The sequence below is a fragment of the Cherax quadricarinatus genome, chromosome 28 (genome assembly GCF_038502225.1).
Source record: "Cherax quadricarinatus isolate ZL_2023a chromosome 28, ASM3850222v1, whole genome shotgun sequence".
NCBI lineage: Eukaryota > Metazoa > Arthropoda > Malacostraca > Decapoda > Parastacidae > Cherax > Cherax quadricarinatus.
In genome coordinates, this window is record NC_091319.1 from 29,211,022 (window position 1) to 29,225,876 (window position 14,855).

Genomic DNA, 14,855 nt, shown 5'->3' on the forward strand with positions numbered 1-14,855 from the left:
GGACCTATTCTTTGGCAAACGTGATATGTATGCAAGGGATGGAGTGATTGCATTAGCCAATTCGATTGAGAGGGTAATTGATGACTTGTCTAGGAATTTAAATTGATACATTATAGAGGTACGGGTGTTTGTGGGAAATAATCAGGCTTCAGCATTAGGGTTAAAAACAGCAATTACCGGGATACCTCAGGGATATGTTTAAAAGACAATATTAAAAATAAAGTTGCTAGTAATGGCAAATTAATTGATCAACAAACAAAGAGAGATAGTAGAGGGCAACGAGTGACTAGCTCCCTTAAGGTTTGCTATACAAATAGTAGGAGTCTAAGAAAAAAAAAATGAGCTAAGATTACTTGCAAGTGTAGGTAATATAGATATTATTGGTATAACAGAGACCTGGTTCAACCTGAAAGATAGAGAAATGCCTTCTGAATGCAGCATACAGGGTTATAAACTATTCCACACTGATAGGGTCAACAGGAAGGGTGGTGGAGTGGCGATGTATGTAAGAGAAAATTTAAATTCTTGTCTTAGACATGGTATAAGATTAAAAACATCAAACAAAGAATCTGTTTTGATGAATGGTTTGAAAAACCGACAAGTTGAAGATTGAGACACTTATGCAACATATGGGAATCTTTATTCAGGAAACGTTTCGCCACACAGTGGCTTCATCAGCCCAATACAAAGTAGAACGGCGTAAGGAGAGGAGTTTGAGGTAATCAGTCGCTCAGCCTGAAGTCGATGTGTTCAGTCCATCAATCTTGTAGAATGTACAGCATAGGGCAGTAGACGTGGTTTATATACTGTAGTGTGGTGAGGTGAAGCAGGAGGAGGTGGGGTCATAGTGGTACCATCCACTAGTCGAAGTAGGTCTTCGTCCAAAGGTTGGACAAGTGTTGAAGTATTCTTTGTAACAAGATCCCATGATGCTGCAGCATCATGGGATCTTGTACATAACAGTAAGGCCACCCACATCCCTCCTGTGTTGAAGGCTCTGCTGAAATGACAGATCTATCCAGGATGGGTCCAGGCGAGAGATGAGACGTCTTGCTCTGTTCTCTACTTTGTCAAGCAGTAGCAGATGAGAGGGGAAGGGGGGCAGGCAAACCAAAAAAGTGAAGCATACTCAAGGTGTGAGCGTACTTGTGCCTCGTACAGAATCTTGCAACCCCTACTGTCAAGCAGATGCGAGATACGGCGAAGTGCTGTAAGCTTCCTGGCTGCCTTGTTTGCAAGATTTACATGGTTCTTCATGGTTAGTGTGGAGTCAAATTTCACCCCAAGGATATCAACTTCTTCTCCAGGTGCCAACATCCTCCCATTCATCCTTACTACTGCACCAGCATTACCATCATGGTGCCTAGAGATCATCATTTGCGTTTTCTCAGGTGCAAATGTTACTTGCCATCTATTTCCCCAAGCTGATATAGCTCTTAGCTGGTGATTGATGTAGCTTAGAACAGCTGGCATTTCTTCTCTTGGATAAGTGAATGCCAGTGTACAGTTGTCTGCATATGCATGGGATTCTGGGATGAGATGAAGAAGGTCGTTGAAGTAGACATTCCATAACAATGGTCCCAGCATGCTTCCTTGTGGAACACTTGCCCCAATAGGATGTCTTGCTGATTCCGTTCCATTGAGAACTACCCTTAGAGATCTACCATGAACGTAATCACTGAGGAGACATAGCGCAGAGCCTGCAATTCCCAGTGCTTAAAGTTTTGCTAAGAGGCCCTGGTGCCACACCCGGTCGAAAGCACCAGCAATGTCCAGTGCTACCACACAGCTGACTTTGGATTCATCCAGTGACTGGTGCCACTTAGTGAAGAGGTTTAACAACAGATCAGCAGCAGAGTAACTTTTTCTGAAGCCATATTGACGATCACAAAGTAGTGAGTGGTAGTCAAAAAACTGTCATTTGTCTTGAGATTATTGTCTAAAGGATCTTACCAGTGACTCTCACTCTCTCACTCACTCTCCCTCTCACTCTCCCTCTCACTCTCCCTCTCACTCTCCCTCTCCCTCTCACTCTCCCTCTCACTCTCCCTCTCACTCTCCCTCTCCCTCTCACTCTCCCTCTCCCTCTCACTCTCCCTCTCACTCTCCCTCTCACTCTCCCTCTCTCACTCTCCCTCTCTCACTCTCCCTCTCTCACTCTCCCTCTCTCACTCTCCCTCTCTCACTCTCCCTCTCTCACTCTCCCTCTCTCACTCTCCCTCTCACTCTCCCTCTCTCACTCACTCTCCCTCTCTCACTCACTCTCTCACTCACTCTCTCTCTCACTCTCTCACTCACTCTCTCACTCACTCTCTTTCACTCTCACTCTCTTTCACTCTCACTCTCTTTCACTCTCTTTCACTCTCACTCTCTTTCACTCTCTTTCACTCTCACTCTCTTTCACTCTCACTCTCTTTCACTCTCACTCTCACTCTCACTCTCTTTCACTCTCACTCTCTTTCACTCTCACTCTCACTCTCTTTCACTCTCACTCTCTTTCACTCTCACTCTCTTTCACTCTCACTCTCTTTCACTCTCACTCTCTTTCACTCTCACTCTCTTTCACTCTCACTCTCTTTCACTCTCACTCTCTCACTCTTCCTCTCTCACTCTTCCTCTCTCACTCTCCCTAATCTCTCCTTGCCACTGTCTCTCCCCTCCCAGTTACTGGAGATACTGGAGCATAATGCTCACTTGTAAAAGAAGAAATATTACCCCTTTCAGAGAACACTTCCTTGAATTCCTCTGTTTTATTAGAAGCATTTGGAGGAGCTATATATTCTGTCCCTTTGCATAAAATTTATGTACAGTGCAAATATTACACTGGGTACTTGACTGTAGGTGTCTCAAAAGGATTCCCCATGAAAGATGCCATGTTATTACTGGGTAATAACATTACTACTGTTAGTGCGTTTCCTGAACCTATAATGAGTAATTCTTCTCCTGTGTTGGCCATAACTCGGGCAACATCCCATGGGTTGTCTGGAGAGAATGTTGACCTATCCTTGGACGACTCCGATCTCGGAATAGCAACGTTGTTTTATGAGGCACACCGGCCGGAGCCTCGTAAATCAAGTGAACAGACCCCGATCAAGCCTTCCTATTCCCAGGTAGCAGGATTGCCAGATGTCTCTGTTTCCATGCCCGAGGGACTGTCCTTCCAGGAGGAACAACGAAAGGACCCTTCTTTAAAATTCGCTTTTGAGGCAGCCATGGGTAAATCCTCTTTGGGTCATCCGGTCAAGTATGAAGTTAAAAACGATTATTTGATCTGCACTGAGACTGGTAAGGAGATAGAGGGCAGGCAATTGTATGACAGGTTAGTGGTTCCAACCAAGTTTAGACCTCAAATATTAAATATAGCTCATAATACTTCATTAGGAGGTCACTTAGGAATTACAAAAACCTTGTATAGAATCACAAAAGAATTTTATTGGCCAAAATTAAAGAAAGATGTGAAGAATCATATTAGGTGTTGCCGAGAATGTCAGCAAGTAGGGAAACCTGGACATTCCATTAAACCTGCACCTCTCCAACCTATACCTGCTGATGGAGAACCTTTTGCAGATTTAATTATAGATTGTGTAGGTCCACTACCTAGGTCAAAGTCTGGAAATCAATATTTATTTACGATTATGGATAGAGTAACCAGATATCCTGAAGCAATTCCCATGCGCAGTATTAATACTAAAGCTATTCTCAAAGTTTTAACCAAATTCATTTCTTGTTTTGGCATTCCTAAAACTATTCAAAGTGATCAAGGTACTAACTTTACTGCCAAAGCATTTAGGGAAGTATTAACTAGGTTAGGGATAATCCACAACTTATCCACTGCCTATCATCCTCAGTCCCAAGGCGTCTTGGAAAGATTCCATCAGACGTTAAAAACTATGATGAGAACTTTTTGCATGCACTTTCCTACAGACTGGGATGAATCACTACCTTTGTTGCTGTTCTCAGCACGAGAGACGGTGCAAGAGTCTACAGGGTATAGTCCGTTTGAGCTGATCTTTGGGCACAATGTACGAGGTCCTCTTCGGGTGCTCAAAGAAGGATGGATGGGAGAAGACGTTAGTTCAACACTCTACAATCCGTCTTCAAGGTTGCAGGTGGCACGTCAGTTAGCCAAGGCTAACCTGAAGACATCTCAAAGCAAGATGAAACAGAGGTATGACAGAAGTGCACAATTCCGCTCCTTCCATCCAGGAGACAAGGTGTTGGTGCAGGAACCTATACCTGGCCACACCTTGAAAGCTAGATTTACGGGACCTATGCAGATTGTAAGTAGATTATCTGATATAAATTATGTGGTAGCTCCCATTGATAAGACATCAAAAACTAAAATTTACCACATTAATCAATTAAAATCTTTTCATACACCATATAAAGTCCCAATAATGACTCTGTCCTCTACCTCTGAGGACGACTCTGATTCTTTGCACTTTATCTCTGAAATTAATATTAAACTTTCAAATTCTGTCCTCCTCAAGGATCCTAGCCCTTTAATGGAGGGACTATCTGAAACGCAAGCAACAAATTTAACTGAGCTTCTACAGTCATATCCTAATATTTTTTCGGATGTGCCGAAAAAAATGTACGTTAGGTTATCATGATGTAGATATGAGAAACTCTAAACCTATTAAACTCTCCCCCTACAGAGCTAATCCTGAAAAGCAAAGGTTACTTCAGCAGGAAGTAGAATTTTTGTTAAAGCATGGTTTAGTGGAGGAGTCATCTAGTCCATGGGCTTCACCGTGCATCCTTGTGAAGAAGGCTGATGGAGGGTTTCGTATGTGTACAGACTACCGTAAGGTGAATGAGGTCACAATTACAGATGCTTACCCTCTTCCTCGTCTGGATGACGTAATTGACTTTGTAGGTAAGGCTACTTTTGTGTCCAAGTTAGATCTCCTTAAAGGTTACTATCAGGTACCTTTAACGGATAAGGCGAAGGTAATCTCTGCCTTCGTAATTCCATGACGTCATTATCAATACACAGTTACCCCCTTTGGAATGAAAAATTCCCCCTCTTCATTCCAGAAACTTATCCATCAGGCTATTAAAGGACTTGAAGGCACGGCAGCGTACCTAGATGATATTGTTGTGGTGTCTGATACTTGGGATCAACACCTACTTAGACTTAAGGCTCTTTTTGAGACCTTTCAGAGTTCCCATTTAACAGTTAATTTATCTAAATCTTCCTTTGGCCAGGCCACTGTCACTTTTCTAGGCCATGAAGTAGGTAGTGGTAAAGTTGCACCTAAACTTGCTAAAGTTCTTACTATTAAAGATTATCCAGTTCCTCATGATAGGAAATCTCTTCAACGTTTCCTAGGCATGATAGGATTTTACAGAAGATTCTGTAAGAATTTCTCAGATATTGTAGCCCCTCTTACCTCTCTTACCAGTCACAAAGTTCCCTTTAATTGGACCTCAGACTAACACTGCTTTTAATAAAGCAAAAAGATTATAGTGTACTGCACCCATTCTTTTGTCTCCAGACTTCTCCAAACCTTTTTCATTACAGGTTGATGCTTGTGAGTCTGGGGTTGGGGCAGTACTATTACAAATCGAGAATGAGGAGTTGCAGCCTGTAGCATACTTTTCAGCCAAGTTCCAGTCACATCAGAGGGCTTACTCTACCATTGAAAAAGAAGCCCTCGCGCTGGTACTGGCTTTGGAGCATTTCGATGTTTATGTGGGCCAGACATCGCAGGTGGTCACAGTCTACAGTGATCACAATCCTCTAGTATATCTCCAAGCCATGAAGAACCACAACACAAGGCTCATGCGCTGGACGCTAAGACTGCAACCATACTCACTCAAAATTAAAAATATTGCCGGCAAAGAAAATGTGTTGGCGGACTCTTTATCTAGAGTCTAATATTTTTATTTATTTAGGTTAGGATGTTATATTATTTGTGGTAACCCCTTTTTTTTTATCCCCTGGTGTGGGTTTTTTTTTTAGTGAGGGGATGCGGGCTACCGTCCGCCTGTATCTTGGACCTATGCTAGCCTGACTGACTGCTATCTCACTTTGAGTTTAGGGTTTGGCTTTTTGTCACAAGAAAAGCTGAGCTCTATCTATGAGTTGGATGGTGGAGAGGAAAGGCGGTCCCATTATTTTGTGCCATGGTGGCACGGTTACCACTGGGAGGTGGCAGCCTAATCCTGAGCCTTCTCGGGGTGGGGGTGTGGCATGCAAAGAGTACGTAATCTTCCCCAACCAGCGAACCAGGTTGCTAAGAGTTGATGATGGGCCCCCGTCGTTCAACTAGTGACCAGGTTCTAGCCAATAAGAAGATGGTTTTGGCAATCACAAAGGTTATGTGGGCACCACTCTCCTGTCTGCCCTTGTCATTCCCATTCTAGAGCTGGTTGAAGCACGGTCTGTTATCTTGTGGCTACTATTTCTGCCTTGCTTACCGTGGAGTGCACTGTACTATTGGAGTTTTATGATAAAGTAACAGAAGACACGAGAGAGAGGGGTGGGTTGATTGCATCTTCCTTACAGGAGATTGGTGCAGAAGCTAGAAGATCAGGCGCATATAACAGGAAGGGTGCTGCAATGGATCAGAGAATACCTGACAAGGAAGCAACAACGAGTCATGGTACGTGATGAGGTATCACAGTGGGCACCTGTGACGAGTGGGGTCCCACAGGGTCGGTCCTAGGACCAGTGCTATTTCTGGTATATGTGAATGATATTATGGAAGGGTTAGACTCAGAAGTGTCCCTGTTTGCAGATGATGTGAAGTTAATGAGGAGAATTAAATCAGATGAAGATTAGGTAGGATTCCAAAGAGTCCTGGACAGACTGGACAGGCAATGTGGCCAAAGACTGCAAACCTCGCTCAAGGGGAAAGATCTTGGGGTGAGTATAACACCGAGCACGTCTCCGGAAGCACACTTCAACCAGATAACTGCTGCAGCATATGGGCGCCAGACAAACTTGAAAATAGCGTTAGAATACCTTAGTAAGGAATCGTTCAAGACACTGTACACCGTGTATGTCAGGCCTATATTGGAGTATGCAGCACCTTTTGGAACCCACACTTGATCAAGCACTTCAAGAAATTAGAGAAAGTGCAAAGGTTTGCGACAAGGTTAGTTCCAGAGCTAAGGGGAATGTCCAATGAAGAAAGGTTGAGGGAAATCGGCCTTACGACACTGGAGGACAGGAGGGTTAGGGGAAACATAAACATTCAAAATACTGCGTGGAATAGACAAGGTAGACAGAGACAGGTTGTTCCAGAGAGGGGACACAGAAACAAGGAGTCATAACTGGAAGTTGAAGACCCAGATGAGTCAAAGGGATGTTAGGAAGTATTTCTTCAGTCATGAGTAATCAGGAAGTGGAATAGCCTAGCAAGTGAGGTAGTGGAGGCAGGAACCATACATAGCCTTAAGATGAGGTATGATAAAACTCATGGAGCAGGGAGAGAGAGGACCTAATAGCACTCAGTGAAGAGGCGAGGCCAGGAGCTGAGTCTCAACCGCTGCAGCCACAATTAGTTAAGTACAATTGGGCGAGTACACACACACACACCAGACCAAGACAAATTAATGTCTTCATCTGAAAAATGGCAGATGAAGTTCAATGTGGAAAAGTGTAAGGTACTAGTCCTTGGTAATGAAAATAACCCTCGAAGCTATAAACTAGGTGAAGTAGAGCTTGATCATACAGAATGTGAAAAAGACTTGGTAGTCATGGTAAGCAGAAATCTAAAGCCAAGACAGCAGTGCCTTAGTGTGCGCAACAAGGCCAACAGATTACTTTACAGCTCTATACAGCACTAGTGAGGCCTCATTTAGACTATGCTGCTCAGTTTTGGTCCCCTTACTACAGGATGGATGTAGACTCATTAGAGAACATACAGAGAAGAATGACTAAAATGATTTACTGTGTAAGGAACCTCCCGTATGAAGATAGACTTAAAGCCTTAAATCTCCACTCTCTGGAGAGACGTAGAATGAGGGGAGATATCATTGAAGTGTATAAGTGGATGACGGGCATAAACAAAGGAGATATTAATAACGTACTGAGGGTGTCGAACCGGTTAAGACCCAGAAATAATGGATTTAAGTTGGATAAATTTAGATTTAGAAAGAACATAGGTAAGTACTGGTTTTCTAACAGAGTTGTAGATGCGTGGAACAATCTTCCCAGTGGGGTGATAAATGCTACGACCTTGGGTAGCTTTAAGAAGAGATTGGACAAATATACGAGTGGGAGGGGCTGGGTTTGATTGGTGTCATTGGGTACGGGAGTTATTTTTTGGGTCGTTTTGATAAGAACCTGCCTTGCATGGGCCAGTAGGCCTTCTGCAGTGTTCCTCCATTCTTATGTTCTTAAAATGGATGGATTGGTAAATACAGGATACAAATAGTTTAAAGAAGAGGTAAGATAAGATTCTCTAAGTCAGAGAGATTGAACTCAGCAGCAGTGGGAGAGGTGGGGCCAGGTGCTGAACCTAGACATATATCAGCCCTCCAGTGGTAAAAGTCTGAACCAGAACAGAAAGAGCATTCTCCAGTAAATAATTTGGCTCAAAATTGTCACCTACTCAGTCTAATCATACAGGCTGTCATCGTTATTAAAAAATATACCATCATTATTTTAAACCCAATCGAAAAAAGGGTACTTTAGTCATTAAAAAATGAATATTAGTATATATTCAAAAATAAATAAAAAAGGGGCATCGTGCCGAGCTTGTAAAGATGGGACATTCCTCTCTGTATATACGCTCTCAACTGGGACAGAACGAGAAAGCCCCGAGATACAAACGTAACCCATCATGATGAATAGGATGAAGTTGAGAGGGAGGCTGAAGAATACTCTTGGCCAGCAAAGTCAAATTTAGAGAGGATTGGATTATTATTATTATAATCAAGGGGGAAGCGCTAAACCCGGAGGATTATACAGCACCTGGGGGGGGGATGTGGAAGGCATTCAGGCTTAATTCGGGGAACTGGAGCACAGATCCAATTCCCTAAATCAAGAGCCCCTCACCAACATCAAGGAACCTTCCTTGAGGGGAGAGAGGATTGGAGAGGGATAAATAAGAAGGGTTCGTCTATCAGCCCTCCAAGAAAGATGGGCTTGAGTTATGTCGGGTGGGTAGGTGGATCTAACTTTCTAACCAATAGAACACAAACCGTAATAGTAAACAAAGTTAAGTCAGATGCACCTACAGTGAAAAGCTCTCTCTCAAAAGGTACAGTACTCGCTCCCATCCTTTTTCTATCCTGATATCTGACAGACGGAGATGTAAACCATAGTACTGTGTCTTCCTTTGTTGATGATACTAGAATTTACATCAGTTTCATCCAAGCGGATATAAACCAAACGTTGCAATGAGCCACAAAAAAAAAATATGAAGTTCAGTGAGGACAAATTTCAATTGCTTCGCTTTGGAAAACTTGAGGAAATAAAAGCTAGATCGGAGTATAAAACAAATTCTAACCACACAATACAGCGGAAAACTAATGTGAAGGACCTGGGAGTGATTATGCCAGATCTTACTTTCAAGGATCACTGCTAGGAAAATGATAGAATAGGTAAAGCGAACCTTCAAAACAATAGGCGCAAAGTCTACTATAATTCTCTTTAAATCACTAGTCCCAAATCTGTATTAAGAAATCACTCGTTACGAAAGCACAAGACTCGGCAGGTGGTGCAACATCCCCCCAATGAAAAGCAGTGGTGCCTTGAGTACTTTAAGTGATAATACAATAAGTGTTAGGGACACAAGACTGTTCAACTGCCTCCCAGCATTCATAAGGAGGATTACCAATAAGTACCAATAAGTTCTTGGCTGATTTCAAGAGGGACCTGGACAGATATCTAAAATACCTGACCAGCCGGGCTGTGGTCGCACGTTGGATTTCGTGCGCCTAGCCCTAATTCACCGTGAGGCCTGAACATGAACCGGGCCACAGGGGCGTTGACCCCCGGATCACCCTCCAAGTAAACTCCAGGTAGGTAGGCCCTGGCGCATATGAGAAGTAGCCCTTCAGGGATACGGGAAATATATCGATTTAAAGCAGTATGGGGGACAACGGGCCCCTTGTGAAAGTAACTGAAAATTTAGCCCTAAGAGAGATAGCCCGACTGGAAGCACGATCAATAGCATTCTGGAGAGTTGGTGCTACAAGATGACAGTTGTGCTTGCACATGCAATAGGAAAAATAACGAATGTAATTTCTTGTACTGTATACGGATATAAACAGGAGAAATTTGGGACTACGACACTTGGAACTCCACCCGATTTTCCCTATATTCTCTGATATTCCACAGTAGTAAGACAGCCATTATCAGTAAATAGAGAAAACCAACAGCAATAAAAAGTATACGGTGGCTATAGGTTAGAATGGTCAGGTGAGAATGTCATGGCATCAGAGGTGGATTAGGTGACTGGGGGAGTTTTGGGCATTGAGGTGTTGCAGTAAGAGACGATGGTTTTGTCAAGGAAGGCTGTATAGATGGTGAAACACGAGGAATAAAAAACAGGAGTAAATATGAGGGAGATGAAGAGGTAAGAAGGTCAGAGGCAAGGACTACTTCAGGGATGGATATTGGTGACTGTGTAGGACGGTACAACAGGAACAGAGTGCATCGAGTAACTATGGAGAAGTCTTCACTGAAGGCGGAGGCGAAACACTGCCATAAGAGAGCCCCCTCGCTTTCTTTAAAACGACGATTTTCACTTTCCCATAAGAACATCGGGCAGCAGCGAGAATATATAGGGTAAGCCTCTCCATAGATAAGGCAAGTGGGGTGCTGGCTGCTTGATGGGTTATTAGGGTTATTAGCACTGCAGATCTGGGATTCTGCCGGTGACCTACATGTCCACGTGGCCAAAGAGCCAGAAATTTCTGCACTGTTGAGGCACTGACCTTTGACTGTGGTAAGGAGGCGTCTGGGAGGAGGAACAAGATGAATTGATAAAGGAAAAAAAAAGACGCAGCAAGTAGAGCTGATGATGCATGAAAACCACTCCTCACTCTACCCTCCTTGCCAGTAAACCACCATTTCAGAGTAGCACCTCCTGCATCAACCGAGATTGGGTTACAAATCTCGGAAACAAGCGAAATCATATCCCTTTTGGCTGCCACTTTCTGAAACCCTCAGGCAGCCTCCAGAGGTACGCCCGTCACCTAAGGACACGCGACATCGCCCCCTGAGACCCCAGAGGGCGACACAGATAATACATTTCACCTCTACCACCGTGGTCTTCAAATATATGGGACGGACAAAGATCCCTCTTTCTTTGAACTAGGAACCGAAATTCGCATGGAAATATCCGTGAAGTCAGAAGGGGAAGAGAATTGGGGTGGGAAAACTTAGATTCGATCCCAGGAAGGTGAAAAAGAAGCTTAATTTCTTGGATCGAGAGCCCCTTTGCCACGCTAAGGGACCGCCGCTCCCAACTTGAAGTGGTCAAGAAGTAGGAGGAAGAAAACAAAAATTCAAGCAACCACGCTGTCTTCCTTCGAGACTGACTAATAAATGTCGAGCCATAAATAACATTATTGGTAAGAAACCAATAAACGGTGGTCAAGATGAGGACCATCTGTTAAGAGAATGACTACTGGTGAAAGCTCAGATGTGGACGATCTTTCTGAAGCTAAAAGTATATACGATTTACGAACATTGACGTATATTCTTGCAATATTGTGCAGCTTATTGTTACACACCCTGGCTCAAGATCCAGTTCACCACATACATGGTCACCGTCATCGCTGGATAGTCACTTCATTGATCCAATTATCAGAATTGCCTTGGACAATTAAAAATCTTACAATATGTGCCTAAAAACGTCCATTTTTGGGGGGTCTGTCATTGTCTGTAATGGACTCCGCATTGTATTTGATCCAATTTCAGAGGGAAAGGCAACCCAGTGTGAACGCTTAAAAGATTCCTTAATGGATTACTGCGCGTGGTAACTCTACAGGAGTTATCAAACAAGATGTGTCTTAAGATACATTTTGGTTTAAGACTTGACAGATGGTTCCTGCAGATTAAATTCCACATTGTTTATAAGTGTAAATACATACATACTCTTAGTGTGCGAGAGCTTTGTGTGGTATACTGCATCAAATTAGGTGATAATAAAATTAGATAAAGTTGTCTCGAATTTACTGAATTACATTTGACAAATGGAGCAATGTGGTTCAAGCTCCGCCGGTTCCGTTCGGTGATTATGTATAGATCTTAAGTCAACGTTCAAAAACAAAGAAAGCACACACGATAGCGAGGATGGTGAGAAAGGAGAGGAGTAGGAGAAGTAAAGGGAAGGTGTAGGAGGAGTTGATGGTTAAAATGATTTTAAATTTGAGGAAAGTGAAGAGACGAATACATTCGAGAAGAACGCTTTTGATACTTTCAAAGTTGTAAGTACAAAGGCAGCTTTATTGTCTGATATTAAATCCCTCAGGAGTGTTGCTCACACATTACAACTGATCATTTTAGACGCTTTAAGTGGAACAAAGAATTCCTTAAAAATATCAAGTTTTTATGAAAAAAAAGTTGCGCACATCACTGCTTGGTTACTTAACAGTTAATAGTTAGCATATATGTGCACCTTGAGTAACTAAACTGTTAAAACATGGTAGGTTTATTCAAATACATAGGGATAAATATTATTTATTAATTTATTCTCCTCTGTCTTTGAAGAAGGCTGCCGAACTGTTGTACATGTGTTCTACGCATCTGCTCGTCGGTATTATAAATTAGTTTCATAATTATATAGTATTAGACTAGTCATCAATATATATATGTTCATCAGTGCATTGCATATTATATATTTCTGCGTCAAGCATTAAAATAAATTTCCTGGGCTTAAAATTTACAGAGCAGGAATGATCACAAATCCAGTCATTGTAGATGCTCTTGAGCCCTGAAAAACTACAACTACAAAACTGTTGGCAGAACAATTTAATATTGGAAGATGTATGAGCAATAGAATAAATATTATGCGCTCCTGAAGTTAAGCAACTATGGAAATTTCTTGGCCAAGGCTTTGGCAGTTTCTATGAAAGTGGGGGAGCCTATTTTCGTGATAACATAGTGATAAAAACATGGGCTGTACTTAGGTCCATTTTTTTCCAGTGCATGCTGCCAGCCAAGGACAAGAGGTTGGCTCAGACACACTCGGGCACAGTGTGGAAGAGGTTTCAAGATTGGAAGAAGTGGGAAGTGGTAGACTCCTCCATTTCTGAGTAATTAGCCTCGGATGAGCTCGTGGTAACTGGCTGGGGCGATGATGTCAACACTAGAAGTTAATATCGCTCCATAACATTCTAAGCAGAAGCAGAAACTTGAAGAACTAAACCTGGTGGAATCTCAAATTAAGGCTTGTGGTAGTGAAATAAGGGCTAAAATAAGCGTCAATATTTTTATTTTCTGATTAAGAAAGCAGAGAGACCTTCACTGCCTTATGAGAACCACTGTATTTTTTTTCAGATGCCATGTCAAGTAACAGTGACATGTTTTTTTCTTTTCTGGTTGAAGTACATGTTATCCTGTCAAAGGTTCATTTTAAAGAACAATCGAACTGATGATATTATGTTCTTGAACACAAATGCTATCTTCAGATATTGTAATATTGAGTTGCATGGGGAAGCTTCATTAAAATTGTGTAAACATAACATATTAAAATAACTATGAAGTGAGATATCCCCGATTGGGACCTTGGAAACGTTGTCTGATTTTTTCTTGTATTTTTTCTTGTTTTTCTTCCTCCAACTTTTCAGTGTCATGTCGTTCATAACTGAAGAACCCGTCATTTAATCGGCTTCAAGTTTTCAGCACTTTTGCACGGTAACAAGGACCATGTTCTAGGTATAACTGGTATGTTCACTATCATCATAACACCAATCATATATAATGCCTACAGGTTAAAGAATTAAACATGTACAACAACTGGGTATCTTTATTATGCAGACGTTTCTCCAATGACTATGGATACAGTACAAGAACAAAGATAGAAAACTGAAGAGGTTGAAGATGAGGTAAACATCCCCTTAGCCTCTTCAAACTTAGTCCCTCTTCCACCTATTCAGTCTTCTGTTTTGTCTCTGTTTTGTATGGATAAAGCCTCTGGTTGGCGAAATATCTACTTAACAGAGATACCCAGTTGTTGCACAGGTGTTTAGTACCTCAGCTTGTCGATATTATATACCAATGATGTTATGATACTTGTCAGACACAGCAATAACATGGAATCTTGGTACAGAGGACATCTCCACAACTACATACTACCACTGGTCAAACTCTCGGGCATAACCTACTTCAACCGGGAAGTTCCGCCTTCCAGTGACAATGCCTTCACCTGCTGCACCTCACTTCTTCCTCCTGTACTTCTTCCTCCTGTACTTCTTCCTCCTGTACTTCTGATTCATCAAGACTTCGGTACCTTATCTTCAACATTTTTAGTCTTCTATTTTTGTCCCTGTATTGGTTTTATAGAACCACTGATTGGCGAAACATCTACATAATAAAGACTCTCAGTTTTGCACACGTGTCTAATTCTTTATAATATTCACGTACCCTATGAACAAAGTAATTGAACAAAATCCCGGCATCAGGGAGAGGCCCGAATAACTTCCAAAATCCCTCAGGTGTCGGAAGTTATCCAACGACGGCCGCGTCGGCGGGGAGTGAAATTCAAATGTGCAGATGCTGATTTCACCACTTAATGTGTAAACTAGTGTAAAAATTTTTGTACCCCTTGAACAACGTTAAATAAATTTCACTTTACCCCTCCTGAAGAACTTCAGCATTTAATGGCTAATGCATCTGTAAACTACAGAAGGTTTGTGCTGATTTAACAGTACACCGAGTGAACACC